We start from the raw sequence: 12,135 nt of genomic DNA on the forward strand, positions 1-12,135 counted from the left end.
TGCCTTCTTCTACTTCTGAGAGCGCGCGTGTGTGTTTCCAGGGAGGCTTCAGGCTGCCTTGTACGGTAAGGTGCTGTTTCCTGCTTTTAAAAAACTGTTCTGGGTGTTTTTTAAGAGTGGTTTTGAGCTGGGGGGTTATATTTCTGTACTGTGATGGGTCTTGGGGGGTTTATTTGTTTGTTGAGTTCTCCCATTTCCAATGGGTTTTGGGGGGTTTGGTTGTTTTTGTTTTTTTTCCCCATTTCCAATGAGTCCTGCATGTTTCCTTTGTTTTTTCCTTTGTTTTCTTTGCATTTCCGACCTGCCCCCTTTGTTCTCTGTGCATTTCCGATCTGCTCTGTTTATTTCCTGTGCATTTCCAATGGGTCTTGCTTTTTATTGCTTCCCCGCCCCCTTGGCCAGAAGGGATTGATCGTGTTTCCAATGAGTCTTGCAGTGATTTTTTGGGGGGGTGTATTTTTTTTCTTTGGCCAGAACGGATCAATTGCATTTCAGTGCATTCCTATGGGAAACGGTGCTTCGATTTATGCCCATTTTGAGTTACGTCCATCTTCTGGAACGGATTATGGTTGTAAGTGGAGGCACCACTGTAGCATGTATCACAGTGAGTCAGTAGAAGAGACTAGATGAATTTACCTTGTCCTAGATAACATATAAGCATAATTCTAGCCAACATATAAATCCATTTAACATATGCATGTTTGTACACATAATTGCTTCAAGGATAACATAATGACTTAGCGCTAATTCCCCCTCCCATATTTTACAAGCATCAGGACTGCAGGAAAGATAAAGTGATTACTCCTGCCAGAGCTTTGCTCTGTCAGCGGATCCTCTCTTTCTTTGGGGGGGGGGAGAGAAATCTAGTTTGTGTGGATCTTTATGCTGCCAAAGATACCCTAAGGCAAAGGGGGGGGTCACAGCAAATGTCCTTTTTTTGGACTGCCAGCTTCCCCTTGAAATGCACAGTACACAGCAATTCTTGAAACAGGAATTCAGTGTGTAATAAGAGTCACTCTGTGCATGTTGAAGTCTCCTTGTATCATCCTCTTAGACTAAAGCAGAGCTTGGAAAACGACTCCCCCAAAATATTACACTCTTAGAATTCCCTGGCCAGCACAAAGGTATCCCAAATCACAATAATACCAACACACACACACACACACACACACACACACACACACACACACACACACACACACACACACACACACACACACACACACACACACACACACACACACACACACACACACTTGTATAGTGTTTAAACAGTAATCTTTCCTCCAGAATAGAAGAAGAAAATTGTACATTTGCCCCTGTCACTCCAAAAAAATTTTTTTTGCTGAAACAGTAGGGCTGATGTAAGAATACTTAAGCTGATATAACTTTTTGGCTCAGCCTACAAGAGCCTAGCCCACAAGCCTCAGAGGGACTACATTCTTATATTGTCATTTTGTGTATCTTTCTTTCCTTTTGTGCTGAAGGAAGTGTAGCTCCCCAAATCCAGCCCAAACAAGCATGGCAGATGAAGAGAGATGATGGGCACTGTTGTTCAGCATCATTTGGAGGGCTGCAGATGCTTTCGTGCCCAAGATCTTCCCTCCTCGACCCTCCAGTGTTAAGTGTGCATCGCTCATACTTTTCAGCACAATTTCATTGTTTTAAAAAGAATCATCATCACCCCCCCTCCCGCATCCCAGGCAGACGAGCTCAGCTTGATCAGCCAACCAGATATAAAAGGCTGCTAGCAGCGCTCCTCTGTCTTGGCACTGTCAAAATTCTGGCCCTGTCTCTCTTCTACCTTTTCTCTAACTCTCTTTCAATTCCAAGTCATGTCTTTTTGTTTGTAAGCCTAAGAGCAGAAGCCATTTGTAATTTTTTTAACCTATATTTAAGCCTCTTCCCAAACTGGCTGTATAACTCAGTGATTTAGGTTTTTCTGGCTGTGGAGCCAGAGGCTGGGAGTTGGAGTCCCTTCCTGTGCCTCCTCTGAGTAGAGCCAGTCGTGGGTGGCCTTGGGCAAGCTGCACAGTCCCAGGGCGCACATCCCTCCCCCAGAAGAAGAGAATGGGAAACCACTTGTGAGTATTCTCTACGTGGAAAACCCCGAAAAGCCTTGATGGGACATGATGATTATTACTGTACAACACGTCCTGGCACATGGGTGCACCAAAATTTAATTACTGTGTTTCTACTTCAGGGAAACAATTTTTGTTTAAAAAGCCCTGCTTTATCTTGGATCCAGCTTCATCTGGAACTGAACACCACTCATGCGATGACTACCAGCAGAAGAGGCAAACGGTGGTTTCCCTCATTGACTGGCTGTCTGACAGGGGTATTTTTAAAATTGATTGTTGTACCTTCTTGTTTTACATGTGTTTTTATTGTTGATTTTATTTACTGTTTTAAATCTAAAATTTGTCTAATTCTTTTAAAAATATTTGTAGGCTTACTGTTGTTAGCTTTAAAATATTGTCTTTTTTATGATGATCTTCTTTAGGAGAAAGATGGGCTAAACATATTTTAAAGAAAAGGAACAAAGACAATAGAGGATGGTGGTGTTTGTGATTATCCGCCCCGCAGCTTCCCTCCTCCTGCGCTCTCTAAAAATTGGTTCTGAAATGTTGGGGACCCTCCAGTACAGGACGAGGGACTGCTGGAAAGAGAGGAAGAAACAAAAATAGCCTTCCCCATCTGCTGGTTGGAGATTGTACCCAGCCTGTGGGATCCTATCTGCAGAAACACCATGAAAGCTAAACGGTGATGCAATGGCTTGGCTTAGCTTTCTTCAACGTATTGCTCTTCACATGTGTTGGATTCCAATGCCTATCAGCCCTGTTTGGGGATTGTATGCATTATAGTGCCACACATCGGAGTACTGTAGCTCCTGATTGGGGCAGGCTAAAGTGGTCAGTGGGCAATTATGCTGACAATAATTATCCACTCAACTGGCTGTCCTGAGACCAAGAGTTTGTTAGTACAAAGGCTGTCATAAGAAATCCTTATAATGTTTTTTTTTGTTTGTTTCACTGGTAATACAGGAAGTAGTGGCTTTAAGCTACACTCTTGATTGTAACTGTTTTCAGACAGGTAGCCACTAGTCAGTTTCAGCAATAGATGCAACACTTCAGTCCTTACTGATTGTGACTCCAAAATGGGAATGAAGGCATTCCAAATGACTCCTGTCTTCACATTTTTAGAAAGAGAGATGCAATGTCCCCAAATTTCATTGCTACAAGGCCTAGCTGTGGTTATTATTCTTTGGTGTGGGAAATTCACTTTGTGCATGATCAGTGATAGAAGTAAAAATAACGAAAATGAAGTTGTTGTAGTTTGGGTGCACCATGAGAGGACAAGACTCTCTGGAAAAGACAATGATGCTAGGACACGTTGAAGGCAGCAGGAACAGAGGAAGATCAAATATGAAATAGAATGACTCCATAAAGGAAGTCACAGCCTTGATTTTGCAAGTGCAGAGCAGGGCTTTTAATGACAGGAGGTTCTGGAAGTCTCTCATTCATACAGTTGCTATTGGTTGGAGGTAAGGACCTGATGCCACACAACACTAACACACTTTCCAGTGATTTGCCAAAGACCATGGCTGGACTGCCTCAGTGGAACAGTTTTCTGTACTAAGACTTCCCCACATCTGACCCAAAAATAGATTATTGCTCTCTGTAATATATATATATATATATATATTGACCTTGTGAGCTACCTTAAGTATAAGTTCTGTGTGAGATATACATTTTGTAAAACATGATCAAAGTGCTGTCTGAAAATGCACTGATTGAGGGCCAAACACATGGTATAGTTAATGTGTCATTAGAAGCACAGACCCCTTAAGAGAAAAGATTGTTTATTTGAAATTTGTTTGCCTCAATCTGCATTTGGCAAATTAGTGTAATTTGTTCTGTGGTTGGTTGACAGATAGATAGCATGTTTTTGTTTGTGCATCTGAACTATTAGGCATCGAATTTATGTGCCTGGTGGGTTAACATCGTAAGAGGAGCAAATCCACATTTAAGTTAAGATGTGATCTGACCCCTAAGACTGGGCTCCTGTCCACACCTTTTTGGGAGACATGACAACCAAATGGGGTGGAATTTAGCTCTGCACAAATATGCATAAGATTGTGGTGCTCAGCACTTTGGTTATCTGCAAGAAATTAATGAATATTTTGGGAAAACATGGAATTGCCAATTTCACAAAGTGTATACAAGGCAACCATTTGGGAAGACAGTAATAAGACAGTGCGAGTGATGGGTCTGCAGAAGTTGAAAGCAATCACAGCCACGTATTCACCACCCTGTGGTCAAATAGCTCAGTTTTGTTGTATGTTTCTGAATACACACAGCATGAAACTGGCCTAGGGACAGCACCATGTTGGGCCAATCCAAAGCCAATTTGGGCTGTGTGAAAACAATCTTTGTATCTTAACAAGGGCTTCACTACAAAGCTCAGAGCCAAAAAAATATAAAAGAGTTATAATCAAGTTATAAGTAGCTGGGAGATAAGAGGAGACCGTAAACATGTTAACTTTTCTTAACTATTAAAAACAATCAACAAAAAACCCCACATATAAGTCAGTCATTCCATTCTAATATTAACAGCTACAGCAGATTAAATTATTTGCCTTTCTGTAATCTAAGCACGTTCAAAAAGGTGAGTTTACATACGTTTTTGTATTGGTTTTCAGAACACCATCAATGCTACAATGAAAAAAAGAGGCCAACTTTGACTATTAAACTTTCCTGTCTGTTTAAGAGTTATGTGGTTGAAAGAATAAAAATACATTATGTGAAAACCACATTTACATTTGTCTCATTGTATAGACTGGTGTCAAAGGTAACAGTATACACTGAAATACGTGCACCTGCAATTGGTCCACATTATATGTGCATTAAATGACCCTCCATGGATGGCCCTCAAGATGGATCCACACGCAATATTTTATTTATCTAAGATTCGTTACTATATAACTGACTATGTTGGCAGAGGGTGTGACCGGATGGACAAAGGTTCTGCAGCAAATATGTGTGGTTGGTTGGTTGGTTCATCCTGAAGGAGGGAAGGGCTTACTGGTCTTCCCATCTACGCTGCATTGCAGAAGCCACATTTTTGAGAGTCATTTTTTTTTCAGAATTGTTAGGAAAGAAATCCTTATAAATCTACTTCTTTGTTGCAGCTTGACCTCTGGAACATTTTCTCTCTGTTTTTGGTCATTCTGGGAAGTTCATTTCACAGCCAGTTAAATGCTTATGATCTGACACAGAAATGAACTCTCTCCATGGAGTGCTATAGCACTAAGCTCTGCCCCCCAAGAACAAATCCAGGAACAAAATAGTGGCACTCCCCAGGAAGATTTTTTTAAAGCACGGAAGAAAGGGGACAAAGCGTAGCATGTATCTTATTGCATGGAGCCTTGTGTCATGTGACTGGCAAGGGGGGGAAAGCATGTAATCAACACTGAACATGACACTTTAACCTCCATCTGGACAAGTGCTCGCTGTATGGAAAAAAATATTCCACTGGAGTTGTACATCCACAGATACAATTCACCAATGAAAGTTGTAGAAACAGGTGAGCATTCATGTGTGGACCAAATCTTACAGGAGGACGAAGCAAATGACTGGATCTTGCTACACCTGGAAGATATCAACAAACAGATATACGGAAACTTCAGTTTTGATTTGTCTGGCCAAACAGATAACAAGCCAAAGATGGAGCTCAGACTTAAGGTTCAAAGGCCAGCTGTTTGTGATGAATTTGGGCATGCCGCTGTATCATCTCTGGATTGTTTCATGTACTGTAAAATGGGAACTGCACATGCTGACAAGCCTTGGGACTAAGAACTAGACTTATTCCATAATGTTTCTTGCTTGATATTTGTGTGAGTCCAAACTGTCTTGGAGTTGCACTGGGTTCTTTTTGCCTCAAAGGCAAGACTAAACCTCTTTCTAAAAAATTTACTAGTGAAACCAATGGGATCTACTTCCATATGACTAATGCCAGGACTGTATATAAACAACATAACAAGAAAAAGATCTGTATAACCATCATCATCAGTCATCACCATCTTAACAGAACCCGGCAAAGGAAATACATGTTAGCATCTGGTTGTACGTGTGTGAGAATAAGAGAGAAAGACAGAGGAAACATTGAAGAATGCTATTGTTCCTCCTCAGGATATATTAATATGCAATATTCATGTATTTCTAATATGTCTAGCCTTCTGTTCTGGGAGCATAAATGCAAGTATTGCAAGCCAACTCAGTGAGTTAGGTGTCTGGTGCCTAGAAGTCGAATTCCCCACAGTGCCCCTCGGGAGAAGAGCCAGCCTCTTTAGCCTTGGGCAAGCTGCCAAGTCCCAGGGTGGAATCATGGACTACATTTGAGTATGCCTAGGAAACCTTGGAAAGGGTCACCATAAGTCAGAATCACCTTGACAGCATGTAATTACTATTGCCAACAGTATAGTGTTGGGCAAAATTCTAATCCATAAAACTCAAAATAGATTAAAAGAATGTAAACGTTATGGCCCAAATCATGTTTGTGACCTGCACAGACTTTTGGAGGCAAATTATCTGAACTTCAGAAATCACCATCATAGACGTTAAGTATTGCATACTGAGTTGTTTGCATTGTGCTGCTGTAAAATCCTTATAGGATTTTTGGTTTTTCAACTTGTCTTCAAAATATTTTTGAAACTGTGGGGAAATATAACAGCCCGTGCCAAAATTAAAGCAAAACAGATGCCAGGTGAGCCTTCAAGAGATAGGATGCAAAAGGATGGAACAAGGTCTCTCCCTGATTGGCCCCTGTTGTACCTCAGTTGAGGAGTGCCTGGAGAAAGTCTTTAGGTGAAAAGCTTGGTACAGATTGGATAGACTGAATCCTATGACACACATGCTCATAAGCAGAAGTAGAAACATCTAGTGGGATCCTGAATGGGGTGAGATGTTATAGACCAGCTGCAGTAGCGCGGGAACAAGAAGAAGTGCTTCCTGTTTCCGTGATCCATTATAACACAGAATTCCCAAACTGTTATTTTCCCCTTCCCTTTTGGTGATAAAACGGCACAAGCTCTACCCTGGGAAGACATGGTTTGTATATCTCATCCTGTGCGTTATGTGCTACCAATTCAGAACTGATCTACAGTGTCTCTAATAGTGCTTTCAAGATAAGTGAAATACCTGAGAAATGGTTTTACCAGTTTCTCACCCATCCACCTCAGGGAGTTTTCATGACCAAGAAGGGATTCAATCTCATGTCCCCTGAGTTCTGCTCATCACTTGGCCCATTACATCACATTGCATGTTATTAGCTCAACCTAGAGGAAGTGAAAGAACCAACTGAATCTTATATAGAGATTTACAGTATAATGAGGAGGGGCAGTAAAGTATGGTGATGTTGTGGCAAACAAGAAAGGTACTATTTAACTTTGATGTGAAGTTTATTAAAACTTTATTAACATGTTTGCTGTCATTTAATTTTTGATGTAGATACTGTTGGAGGCAGCTTTTCAAACCTGAGGCCTCCCTATTCAGTTGCATGAAGCTGCCAGGATGCAGCTTAGGCCAAATAAAGGTCGGTGTTACCCAATCCCCAAGCACAGGATACTCATTGAGGTAAGCAGGCCAAGTACTGTAGGTTTAAGGCCAACGTGGAAAGTGCCATCTAACTACACTGTTTTCCCGAAAATAAGACAGGCTCTTATATTAATTTTTGCTCCAAAAAATGAATTAGGGCTTATTTTCGGGGGGATGTCTTATTTTTTTTTTTCATATACAGCCATCTATATTGATTCAAATATAGTCATGTCATCTTCTTCTGGTTGCTGCACAATTTATTTATTTATTTATTCAATTTATATGCCACCCACACTACCCAGAGGTCTCTCTCCACAATGGTGGAGGACGGGGTTTCACTCAACTGGGGCTTATTTTTGGGGTAGGACTTATATTACGAGCACCCTGAAAAATCATATGAGGGCTTATTTTCAGGTTAGGTCTTCATTTCGGGGAAACAGGGTAGATGCAATCTCTGGCCAAAACAATGCCAAATCCTGCCGTTTTCCACATGAATTGGAGGAGGCTCTGTTCCACCAAAGCTTATGCCACTGCAAATCTGTTAACCTCTGATGCGTGACAAAGAATCTAGTTCTTGCTGGGGGGGGGGTTTCTCCCCACAGAATAACACAGTTACCTATATGGTAGTTAATCACTCATTCAGGACCTGTCCAGCTGAAAAGATGATCACAATTGAAATGTTTGTCTTCAGGTGCCTTTTCCCCTTTTCTCAAACCTTTCCTCTTCAGTGATAGGTAGATGCACACAAAGGCATGTTTACAGGCCTACCATCTATTTTTCAAAATTACCACTCAGAGACGCTCTCAAATGTAACAAACAAGTCTGTTTACAATGAATGGACCTCTTCAGCCTGAACGTTTACTTAATAGTGAAGGTATTATGGAAAACACAGAAGAGTAGGGGTGAGGGAAGAGATCATCATCTTCAGCTTAACATTCGACATTTCTCATCTACCAAAACCATTTACGGCACATCAGCCAGGAACAACACGAGCACCTCCTTCCTACTTCCTGCCCAACAAGGGTGGATCCTTTTCCATATCATGAAGACAGCCGCATTCTCCCTCTAGCCATGACAGTGGTGCCGCACACCGTGCCCACCAAATCAGTGCTCAGCTATGGAAACAACCTAGCACAGATCAACATTGGGTGCGGGGGGGGGGGGGAGAGAAGAAGAAACCACCTCCTCCAGAGCAAAGCTGCTACGAAATCTCCATTCAATTTCATATGTGTCAAAGAATCTTGGAGGCCAAATCTGATCCGGCTTTTCACGCAGTCATACTGGCAAGCTACTGTTGCTTTGACAGCCCATGACACAGACACCAGAATACTGATTGTGTTGCTTACCACACAAGGAGACAGGCGGTGTTTTTCTTAAGGCCCAGTGTGCTGATCACTCTCTCCAAACCATTCCTATATGGAACCAGCTGGATCTGTGCTGTCCCATCCTTAATTCCTCCTCCCCCCCCCCAATCTTTTTTTCTAGCAAAAGCAGGAAAATGGAGGAGTAGTCAAATCAGGGAACTGCATCAGTTTGCTACCTGCTGAGAATGTCTGTCACACTCTCAATCATGTGAATCACACATATAATGGGGGGGGGGGAAGGCAGGAGGAGGGAGATCAGGACCTGTCAAAATACAGAGTTAAGTCTTTAAAACAAGACTAATCTACCTCATTTAACATATTTTGGACCATTTGCTGTGCCTTTGGAACCTTCTACAGTGCTGATTCACCTGACAGTGTTTCCCATAATAGAAAGGGCGATTTCATTGGGAGGCAGTGCCGCAGCAAATACGGTGCAGAGGATGCCTGGATATTGCAAAGGCAGTGCTCTGCCACCTGAAGATGCTACAGGAAAAAAGCAGCAGATACATGCAACATTCTCCTTCAGCGAGCCCCCCCCCCTTTTTTTCTTTTGAGATGCTACATCATTTTTCTCCCATTTTCATTGTGCATAAAATAGCCATCGAAGCTCCAGTGGAAAAATGTTAACACTTGTGGCTAATTCAGAATGTCCAAGCGACAACAGCTTATGGATGCCTCCCCATGCATACAGGAAAATGTGCGTCAGCATTAGAAGCAAACGGCAGATCATCTACAAGATATGAAACCACTTCCCAATGAAAATTATAGAAAACTTTTAATACATTTAGCCACCATGATGCCCCCCTTGCACCATCTCCTATGATGATGCCATAAAAATGCATTGCCAACAAGGTGCGCCAGCAGGAGACAGGGCAATCAATAAGATGGCCTGATTCCGGATGTGCAAAACCAGTGAGGAAAGACTCTCTTAAGCCCATGGTCTTACCTGTGAAGAAGAAGGGCAAATTACAGCATGCTGAGTACCGTTATCCATAGATCTGCATGGGAAGGCTTTTCTCCTCCTGCCGCTGTTCAGGTTCCTCAAGAGAGCAGCTTTCCAAAGTCTCCCATTTTACACTTGTCTCATTGACAACATGATCCACCCCTCTCAAGAAAAAAAAGAGGAAACCTTTTCTCCAGTAATCTTCTTTTCTCTGTGCCTTCTTCTAAGAAGCACTCTGTGTTCCCCAACATCCGTAAAAAAAAAAATGCTTGTGAGGGGGATAAGAAAAAAGAGGGAGAGAGGGGGGATAGGAAGGGAGGGAGAGACAGATTCATATATAAATAATGAAATAAAACAAGGCGGCAAATTAAGGGATAGCCCCATCTACTGGCAATCGGAACGAACACTTTCCGGCTGCCTTGTTTTTTCACATCCCTATTGCAGGAGTTTCATTGTTAATCACATATAATCACTCCATGGGCTAAAAATACTCTTGTCTTAAAGAAGGAAACGGTGAACGTTGCATCTGATTATTACATTTCCAACGAGGATGTGAGCTGTACAGTGACATGACCTCACTGTAGAGAAGCTCAGTTAATGTTACCTACAAAAGCCATGTAGAGACCGGATGACGTTCAAGCTTTTACCTGCTGTGTGGAGCAATCAGGAGTGGCAGCATTGAAGGAAAGGGGTTCTCACCCTGTATACCCCAGACATAAACATGTACTTTAGGGAGGAGCCTTACACACTTTGGGATGACCTCCAGTCTTTGAGAAATCACCAAATCCAAAAATTCTACAAACTGCTCATGCAAATGCCCCGTGTCTGTTCCACTTTAAAAACAAAGCAAGACGAAAGAAGTGAATTTATGGGTTGTTAGGAAATATAAAGCAAATAAATGCAGGGATACAAACTGAAAGGCATTTAATATCATTTGGGCTATAATTTTATAGACACTTACTTGGGGAGTAAGTTCCATTCAGTTAAGTGGGGTTACTTCTAAGTGAATATGTATAGGACTGTCATATTTCTACACAAACACACACACACACACACCTCCAATGTTCTTTCACTGCTTTCTATAATGATTTTTCACAGTGCACTGCATTATAGGAAGGTACTTTATCACCAGCTGGGGAGGGCAACATGGCTGGATTTTGGACTGCATCTCTGATCACTGTTTGCTATTGGCTCTGTTGTCTAGAACAGTGGTTCTTAACCTTTGTTACTAGGATGCTTTTGAACTGCAACTCCCAGAAACCCCAGTCAGGACAGCTGGTGGTGAAGGCTTCTGGGAGTTGCAGTCCAAAACTCCTGAGTAACCCAAGGTTAAGAACCAGTGGTCTAGAACACATGGGAGTTGTAATCTGTCAATATCTTGATGGATAAAACTTGCCCACCCCTGTTATAAAGGATCACCAATTAGAGGAGTTTATATGAATTCCAAAGTGGTAAAACCTGTACTAAGCATGTCACTCGTGGTGCCCCTTTAATACATGTTTCATAGAGTAAGTGGGGGAATGATAGCTGCAGATGGTTTTTCTCATTTCATCACTTGTGTCTAGCTACAGAAAACATACTCAGTATCACAGATCAATGACTTCTTAAAATCTCCTTTGTCTTTGGTATAATAGTAATACTCAGAGTGTAGAAAGAGTTCAGAACCAAGGAGTGATGGTTATTCTAAATTAATTAATATGGAATAAACAGGGTGATCCTATATATTAATTGCCTGTGATATATTGGCTTTGGGGTGTAGAATCTTGAGAACTATATTGTTTTAAATTGTGTATGTTCTAATATTTTCCAGTCTAATAATGTCTTCTCTCCCTCCACTCCCATAAAGTTTATAAAGTCTGTTTAATTCCAATTTTATTTAAATCAAACTTTGAAAAAAAATGTTCCATTTCATAAGACTAGGTTCTAGATCAGTGATGGCAAATCTATGGCATGCGTGCCACAGATGGCATGCAGAGTCCTTTCTGCTGGCACGCAAGCCATAAGTTGCCGGATCACTACTCCCCACTCCCCCCCACAGCCAAACCTGAGCAGGTGGCTGCAACTGCGGTGCTGGTGCCTGGACAGGTGGAGGGTCAGGATCTGGAGCAGCTGATGCTGGTGGTGGATCTGGAGTGGCATCTCGAGGCACCTCCATGCCCGGGAGTCCCCCTTCTGCTGCCACTTCTGGTTCTGCAGCAGTGGCGGCACACCACTCCCTGTTTTATTTTTTTAT

General features: G+C 42.0%; 1 protein-coding gene across 2 annotated transcripts in view; it reads right to left on the minus strand.

The window, feature by feature from the left end:
- Window positions 1–10,484, minus strand: part of SCN2A (sodium voltage-gated channel alpha subunit 2) — a 138,183-nt gene extending 127,699 nt beyond the window's left edge. For both annotated transcript variants that reach the window (XM_078394659.1, XM_078394660.1), the window contains exon 1: window positions 9,906–10,484. The gene's annotated coding sequence lies outside the window, so the exon portion shown is untranslated. The remainder of the gene's footprint in view (window positions 1–9,905) is intronic.
- Between the last annotated feature and the right edge of the window lie 1,651 nt (window positions 10,485–12,135).

The sequence above is a fragment of the Pogona vitticeps genome, chromosome 1 (genome assembly GCF_051106095.1).
Source record: "Pogona vitticeps strain Pit_001003342236 chromosome 1, PviZW2.1, whole genome shotgun sequence".
NCBI classification, from domain to species: Eukaryota; Metazoa; Chordata; class Lepidosauria; order Squamata; family Agamidae; genus Pogona; species Pogona vitticeps.